The sequence below is a fragment of the Podarcis muralis genome, chromosome 5 (assembly GCF_964188315.1).
Source record: "Podarcis muralis chromosome 5, rPodMur119.hap1.1, whole genome shotgun sequence".
NCBI lineage: Eukaryota > Metazoa > Chordata > Lepidosauria > Squamata > Lacertidae > Podarcis > Podarcis muralis.
In genome coordinates this window covers 81,756,074-81,765,356 of record NC_135659.1, presented here as the reverse complement: position 1 = coordinate 81,765,356, position 9,283 = coordinate 81,756,074, and positions in this window count along the sequence as shown.

Genomic DNA, 9,283 nt, shown 5'->3' with positions numbered 1-9,283 from the left:
TGCCAGCTACAATGCGTGTGGGAATGCTGCTGCTTGCCTACCTACCTTACAAGATCGTTGTGTGTATTTCTGGGATCGTTTGTCTGAAGCGTTTTGAGCACTTTAGGGAAAGCATTGCATAGCTGCTGAGGCTGCAATCCTGCGGTACATGCAGGTGGAAGTAACTGTCCTACAGTCCTGAGAAAACACACACAGGACTGGGCTGCATATATTACTGTATCTCTTCCCTTCCTTCTGCATAGTTTTTATGTCCACACAGATGACAGCACACCAGGCTCGTGGAAACTAGTTGAACCAGAACAAATGTCAGCCGGGTTTTCTGCGGATTGACATTCGCCCTGATTCAGCAGTAAACAGCAGGGGGGTTTTCCCGGGACAGTGGTGGGACAAAAGAAAATTCTCTTAGTCGTGTACCTAGAAATCACGTGACAAACAGAAGTGTGGATGAGCCCTAAAACTTGCAAACGTTAGTAAAGCAGAGGCAGTAGCAGTACCTAATTTTTATTTACTTAATTTGATGGTGCCTCACAGGTCCTAACCAAGACCAGGGCTGTGCACACAGACCAGTGCAAGTAAATAAATAGGTACTGCTGCGGCGGGAAGGTAAACGGCGTTTCCATGCGCTCTGGTTTCTGTCACAGTGTTCCATTGCACCAGAAGCAGTTCAGTCATGCTGGCCACATGACCTGGAAAGCTGTCTGTGGGCAAACGCCGACTCCCTCAGCCTGAAAAGTGAGATGAGTGCCACAACCACATAGTCACCTTTGACTGGACTTAACCATCCAGGTTGGATAGTGTTTTGTTGGATAGTGTTTTCAAGGTTACCAGCATGAGTCTGACCAAACTGCGGGAAGTAGTGGAGGACAGAGGTGCCTGGCGTGCTCTGGTCCATGGGGTCACGAAGAGTCGGACACGACTAAACGACTAAACAACAACAACAAACCATCCAGGGGTCCTTTCCTATTTACCTTTTACCTATACAGGATGTTAGCCACAATTCATCTCATCTTCTATTGTTTATTTCATGTAAGAGCTATTTCATGTGGTTTATGTGCTTTTCCCCAAATGGAGAAAAAGAGCGACTTAGCTGCCTTTTAAGCTGGCATTGTGTTCACTGCCTATGTTAGAATTCTCAGTCTTCCAGGGAACACAGTGCCAGCTCTGTTTGCCAAGAGGGAATAAGAACAAGCATACAGCAGTGGCCTTGACTCAAGGAAACGGTGCCTGTTTGCCGAGACCACACCAAGCACACACGGGGTACTTTATCTGCTCCTTCGGCATACAATCTTCACTGCCAGCCGCTTGGGAGTTTCCTTTTCTGCCTTAATTAAGCAAGCTGTACAGCGGTGGAACTGCCAGTGACCCAGTTCCCAGAGGCTCTCCCTCTGTCCTCTTTTGTTAAACGGGTGGGCAGGAAGATCCTGGCAGCTGGGGATTGATGGACACAAAGGAGCACTTATTCTCACTTTCCACTGCCGGCTGGAATCTGGGGTTGTTAATTGTCCCTGCTGGCCAGCAACATCAGGCTTTGTCTCTCTGCACTACAGGCCAAGCCCTCCTGCTCACAGAAGTAGGGGCATCCTTATATAACACATTTAGAACTGGGCAACGTTTGCCCCTGCCAGCGGGCACGCTGGAAATATCACCAGGAAAAACAAACAAACAAACCCTGCAATCAATCTTCATATTTAATCGCATGCAATAAAAACTTCAATAATAATAATGTTTCACACATCTCTCTGCCTTCTCTTTTCTGATAACTTTCCTAGAATGGGCAGGGAAGCTATCACCAACAAGCTAAGTTGCTAGGGAAGCTAATAGTCTGAGTTTGGGGGAAGCAGCAAGAAACCCTTCACCCCAGAGACAGAATAAAGGAGTATCACAGCTTTCCCCTGATTTAAGGGAGCTATCGCTGTCTTTGTGACATCATCAACCATTTCACCAATCCCCATTCTCTAAAATCTATGTTTGAAATTAACACCTTGGGTTAGACTCTTATGCACGCTTATGTCAGATGTTAACCCCCCTGTGTCCAGTTGGAGCTGACTCCTGTGTTTAGGATTGCAGCCTCAATAAATGTGTCTGAGTTTGTTCATATGCATGCTGCTCACATCACACTGTCTTTTTCTCTCTTTCCCTCTCCTACATCTCTGTTATCATCCCTACTGTTTTTAAAATGTGCACACCATAAGTCAGGAACCTAACTCTTTTTTGCTTATGTTATGCTGTAGAATAGAGCACCATGTACCTCGATGGCAAAATGAATGAATGTTTTGAACATCAAACTTTGTTCCATTTACATTCATGCCATGCAACACACCCAACACACATGTAAAGCACATTATCCCCCCCAAGAATCCTGGGAAGTGTAGTTTCCCCTGCACAGAACTAAAATTCCCAGCACCATTAACGTGCTACAGTTCCCGGACTCTGGGAGAGGCCACGTGCTTTAAATTTGTGTTGGGAGTGCTTTAAATCTGTGGTGTGAATCTGCCTGCAAAACATTTCTCTTCTTATCCAGCAACTTTTGATTCTGCTTATAGCACCTGCCCTTCAGAGGTGGCTGACATATTCTTTGGATGCAGAGAGAGAGAAATAACCTTAGTTATTATTAGGGGGAGAAGGGGTGGGACGACGATGACATAAAGTCCGAAGAACAAACACTCAGTTTTATGGCTGCGCAAAGTAATCTTGCTCTTTTGTTCCAGGTGGCAGGGAAATAGGAGCCAAAGGAGATGAAACAGGCCTGCCTTGTACTCCATTAAGCATCCTTTTCACTCAGCTAATTATGTGTTCACTTCACTGACTCAACAGAAAGGCAGATTACCGAAGGAGCTCCCTCTGGCTAACTGCATATTGCCATGCTCTTTCTCTCAAATTCCCTGAAGGCTTCGTCCTTTTTACTTGAGGGAGAAGAGGGGGAAATCCCCCGAGATGCAGAAATAAAAATTGGTGGCTGTGATCATCTATTAGCATAAAAGTTCAGGTTCATGCCTCTCAGGGACAAATTTTGAAGGACCTCTGTGGTTTCCCCCATCGCTACCCATAACACACTGCCCAGGCATGTCTTCCAGGGAGGTCACTTTGGTGCTGCTAATGCATCAGTTTGACTTCACCCCTGGAGGCACACTCCATTGTCTCTTGAGAGGGATGCCAACATCAGCCACCCAACCCCAATGGGAGATAGCTTCTGTATTCCCCCAAAAGAGGAAATGCCTCTCTCACACACACATTTGCATGAGCAAATATATGCACATAGATGCACATTTAGAAATAATTGCCACAATTCAAATAGAAATACAGCTCCTCTCACCATAACCAGAAGCTTGAAAGACCTACATTGGCTCCCAGTACATTTGTGTTGGTGCTGACCTTTAAAGCCCTAAATGGCCTCGGTCCAGTATACCTGAAGGAGTGTCTCCACCCCCATCGTTCAGCCCGGACACTGAGGTCCAGCACCGAGGGCCTTCTGGTGGTTCCCTCATTGCGAGAAGTGAGGTTACAGGGAACAAGGCAGAGGGCCTTCTCAGTAGTGGCACCTGCCTTGTGGAATGCCCTCCCACCAGATGTCAAAGAGAAAAACAACTACCAGACTTTTAGAAGACATCTGAAGGCAGCCCTCTTTAGGGAAGTTTTTAATGACTGATGTTTCAATGTATTTTTAACCTTTTGTTGGAAGCCGCCCAGAGTGGCTGGGGAAACCCAGCCAGATGGGAGGAGTAGAAATATGTTGTTGTTGTTGTTGTTGTTGTTGTTGTTGTTGTTGTTGTTGTTGTTGTTGTTGTTGTTTGTAGCAAGGTGACTTGTTTGCCTGCTGAGTTGCTAACTATGGATGGACTCTGCCCTCCTTTCTGATGCTGAGAAAGAGCCTTGCATGAGAAAGGTCCCAGGTTCAGTCTCCAGGTAGACTTGGGAGAGACTCTTGGTCGGAAACCCCGAAGAAGCTACTGCAAACCCACTGTAGACAATGCTGAGCTAGATGGGCTAATAGCCTGACTCACTATAAGGCAGCTTCCTATGTTCTTGATTTTCAAACTCGGCCCTGGAGCAACAGGCCTTCAAGCAGAGGAGTGTCTTCTGCAAATTGGATGTTTAATAACTGAGGAGCTCAAGAGGCCAAATGTCTGCTGGAGAAAGGGAGGTCTTTACAGGGTGATAGCCAGGCACCAAAGAGGGAATGAGGTGAGTCTTCCTAAGGCAAGGGCGGGACAATACTGTATTGGACTACCAGAGGGTCCAACCCGGCCCATTTTACCAAAACCACACCTTCCTGCCAATCAACTGAAGTCACTCCAATGAGCAGGTGATACCGACTGATGGGCAAGGTTCCATTCTCTCTTGGTTGTGTCCCCCGGTTCCCTGCTAAGAACTGACACACAAAGGCAAAGCAGCCAGATTTAAACCCCTGCTCATCAACAGAGTTCAATCCTGCTTGGTGCAGTTTCGCTGGTTACTATCTTCTGCCACTTGTGCGGCTCAATTTTAACAGGTGGGTGGGGAGAAAGATCTGGCCTGGAAGGCCAAATTGGTTGTTCACCGCCATCCTCAAGGCAATAATTTCCAAAGCTTAGGTGTGGCTGCAGAAAAGACTGCTTCTACATCACCAACCAAACACAACTCATGTGGGGCTCCCTGGACTAACTCCTATCCCTTCCCAAACTACAGACAATGAAGAAGAGACTAAAATTTCCATCTTCCCTGACCATTGGCCCTGCTGGCTGGGCTGATGGGAGTTGCAACCCAACATCTGGAGGGCCACAAGTCCCCCCTCCCCAGTTCTGCTTTTGGAGATGTTGACCCACCCACCATTCCTATCTCAATATGGCCCCCTGAGGAAACAAACTGCCAACTAGGGCAACTGAGCAAGGACTAGCCTATCATCAGTTCTTGCCAAGGGGCTGGGGAAGCTGTAGGGGTCAAGGCAGCTGGTCGCCACTGTCGTCTTTACAGAACTATTTTAAGAACAAGGATACATTATCCTCAGGTTTGTACAGCTGGGCTGACACACTGACAGTTTCATTCTTAGGATCGAAAGCCACAAGATGCCTCATCTGGGAAGAAGAGATTTATTCGTGTAACTGTATAGGGTAAATCAAGCACCATCTCCCATCAGGATTCCATACTGTTACACGCCTTGCAAAACATCTTTGACCTTTTCAAGAGCCACACATTGTGGGCTCATTAACCCAGGGTCGACTTCATTAGTTGCAAACACAGCAGTAACGTCAGTATCATAAAGTTTTGTCCATATATTTCTTTAGTTTTGCTCTCTCATTTGCTCTTGGATTTGATCTGATTTTTTGTATGTGCTATTGTCATTTTAACCTGTTTCTATATTTATAATTTGTCTGTGTGGTTGTTTTAACAGTATATGTTATTATACTGTAAATGGGAAGCTCCTTATATATGAAATTAATAACTTAATGCACTCCAGGGACTCGGCAGGTTGTGGCTGGTCTTGGGTGAAAAGGGTGGGAGAAAATTACTGGCTTCCACTGGAATCAGTGGAGGGCGAGAATTTCCCATTGGAAACTGGAACAAGTCCAAATTGGCCGATTTATTTTTAGACGAAAAGAAAAACACACAAAATGCACATGGAAGATGCGTTGTCAACTCTCTCACTTTATTCCCCAGCGAGAAAAGCAAAGGATCACCCTTCTGATTTAGAGGTAGATGCAGCTCTTAAAGCCTCTAAGGTTTTGGTTTGGTTCTTTGGGAAATATTTTCCAGTGCAAGAAAATGCTTCTGAAAAAGCCAGCAACAACATTTTAAAAATAGCTCCCGTACCATAAGACAGACATTGGGGTTGGATTCAGATGCAACACCAAACTATGGGAGTCTGCAGCTCCCCATCAGCACTGACCCTCGGCCATGTTCTCTAATCCTCGAGCCACCACTGATTAAATGTTCAAGCAAATAGATTTAAACCCACACCATTGTGCTTGCATTTTACACTGAGCTACTTTTGCAGTGGGACGCGGGTGGCGCTGTGGGTTAAAGCCTCAGCGCCTAGTACTTGCTGATCACCCAGGGTGCAAGTAGATAAATAGGGACCGCTTACTAGCGGTAAGGTAAACGGCGTTCCGTGTGCTGCGCTGGCTCGCCAGATGCAGCTTGTCACGCTGGCCACGTGACCCGGAAGTGTCTGCGGACAGCGCTGGCCCCCGGCCTATAGAGTGAGATGGGCGCACAACCCTAGAGTCTGTCAAGACTGGCCCGTATGGGCAGGGGTACCTTTACCTTTACCTTTACTTTTGCAGTTGGGACGTGGGTGGCGCTGTGGGTTAAACCACAGAGCCTAGGACTTGCTGATCAGAAGGTCAGCAGTTCAAATCCCTGTGACGGGGTGAGCTCCCGTTGCTCGGTCCCTGCTCCTGCCAACCTAGCAGTTCGAAAGCACATCAAAGTGCAAGTAGATAAATAGGTACCACTCCGGCGGGAAGGTAAACGGCGTTTCTGTGCGCTGCTCTGGTTCACCAGAAGCGGCTTAGTCATGCTGGCCACATGACCCGGAAGCTGTACACCGGCTCCCTCAGCCAGTAAAGCGAGATGAGCGCCGCAACCCCAGAGTCGGCCACGACTGGACCTAATGGTCAGGGGTCCTTTACCTCCTGCAGTTAATGCCCCATTGTCACAATATTGTTAGCTGAAGTTCAGGTAAATAAAACTGTTGTATTTTTCAGAATGTAAGAGGAGCCTGCTGGATCAGGCCAATGGGCTTGTCGAGTCCAGCATCCTGTTCTCACAGTAGCCAACCAGATGCCTGTACGAAATCCGCAGGTAGGAGTCATGCACAAGAGCATTCTTGCCTCCTGTGGTTTCCAGCAACAGGTCTTCATAAGCATGATGGCATCCATCATCATGGCTAGTAGCCCTCTCCTCCACGAATTTGTGTAATCCTCTTTTAAAGCCTCTTCTAGGCTGGTGACCATCGCTGCCTCCTGGGGCAACGAGTGCCATAGTTTAACTATATTCTGCATGAAGAAGTCCTCTATCCTCTTTCCTGAATCTTCCAACATTCACCTGTCCACGAGTTCTAGCGATATCAGAGGGAGAGCAAAAAATTATCCACACCACACAGGTTTCTTTGATAACGATAGCCATATTCACTCAGTACTGTCTGGTAGATGAGAACCTTAAAAGAAAAACAGAGGGAAAATGTCAGTGACAAATGGGGTCACTAGACTTTAAATAATTGCACTCCAAAAGAACGGGGGACTTTTAAATAACATGTTAAATGAGCAAGAGTAATGGGCATTGCAGCCCCTCTGAATGGCAGTCATTCCTCCTTGTTATCTCTGCAGATAATTGGGAAGAGAGAGGGAAATCCCTTCGCCAATTCTCAGGTTGCCAAGTGAAAAGAAAGCCAGAGGTGAAGTTAGGGAGGAATATAAGAAGCTGCCTTATACAGGAAATCCCAGTTTGCATGGGGGTTGTGTTCCTGGGGGTTGTGTGTGTCAGCAGAGCCGGAACAAGCCCGCCCTGCCACGTTATGTTCCAACCCCGTTCGGCCCTCTTTCGGGTCCAAAACGACCCACACATCAGTAGTCATGCATCAACTGAATGCTCTCAAAATGGTTGCGGCCTGGACTACTGCTCCATCTAGCTCAATATTATCTGAGCTGACTCACAGCAGCTCAGCTCTCCAGGGATTAAAAGACAGAAGTCTTCTCAGCTCTACTTGAAGATGCCAGAGGTTGAACCTGGGTCTTCTGGAGCCCTTCGCAGAACATAGCCCACTGGCTCACAACTATTGACATTTCAAGGTGAAACTGATCCTCAGCCAAACTCTACTGGCAGACATGTAATGGGCTTGTGCTGAACTTTGCTAGATTGTGGCTAGAGAGTTCAGAAATTTGGGGCTTGTAATGACCATACAGTGGGACAGGGAGCTGGGAACAAACATCCAGTGGTAGACTAGGAAAACATTGAAGTGCAGGAATTCACAGGGGACTCAGGTAGAACGGTAAAGACAACGCTTTTTATATGTGTTGTATATGCAACACTACAACACCAGATGGTGCTGTGGAGTCCCCTCTTTCCCTAGCAGATTTCCCTGTATGAGTTTACAACACGTTTAATTTAAACACTTCTTTGATGTGTCTAGATCCAGCCTGAGACAATAGCCATGTCCCCAAGGAGATTCCAAAAATTTAGACAATTGTGTTGATCCATGATTGCACACACAAACACCACACATCCAAAGGAGGAGCAGTACATACAATAATACACATGCGCCTATCCAATCCTGACATCTTCAGTGTTGCCCTCCCTCAGTGTTGCCCTCCGTCAGCTGACTTCACAAGTGGCATCAATTACAGATCTTGCAAGGAAAACATTCCTTGTTTGCTTCTTGCACAGCACCAAGTGCTGGACAGAAAACTATCAGAATATGCCCAAGGTTGAGTCCTTCTCCCCAGCACAGAGCTTCTGTTGCTTCTTCTTGATTCCATCACCCACAGCTCAAGGAAGACGTATGTTCAGGTGGGGTCTGGGAAAACAGCAGCAAAGGAAACAGGCATGACATTTTTTGAAGCCCAACAAATGCAGGAAATCCCTCCCAATTAGGAGCACTTTGGTAATGTGCTTTTTTTGTTTTGTTACAGCTCTCCCAAAGACTTTTTAACTAAGCTCTTCATCAGCCTTCCTATGCTAGGAAATTTGAGCGCCCGGTGATTATTGTAACGAAACAAAGCCTGGGAGTTTGCTCCCCTGGAGATTTCCTCCCCTGCTCGCTTTGGGCTCCAAGAATAACTGTGTTCCAAGGGAGATGACAAGGAGATTATATGGGGGCTGCAGAGAGGCCAGGTTCAGCCATTGTCTCAGGGAAAACCCCTTCCCTTACGTGGTCTTTTCTTGACTGTTGACGTTATTGCCGTCCCAGTTTCTTCTTCTTCTCTTTATGCAGAAACGAAACCCAGGTTCTGCTCTGCATTTAATATTGACATCAATACTGGGTTAAAAGGGCAGGAAGCCCTATAATTAACCATCCTGCGGAGTCCCATATCACTGTGAGTTAAGGGCGGAGAGCCTCAGGCCTGGGTGAAATGTAGCCCTTTAGGGGCTTCTGTCTGACCTCGGGGCTTTCCCCCAGCCCCAGCCCTTATTGGCCCCACTTTGCCCCATTCTCAGGTGTTTTTGCCTGGAATGTGTCCTTGAACTCTGAGGCCACGTGCACACCATACTTTTAAAGTACACCGATCCCCAAAGAATCCTAGGAACTAGTTTGTTAAGGGTACTTGGAACGGAAGGTCTGGGAACGGGTAAACGACGGTTCTCAGGA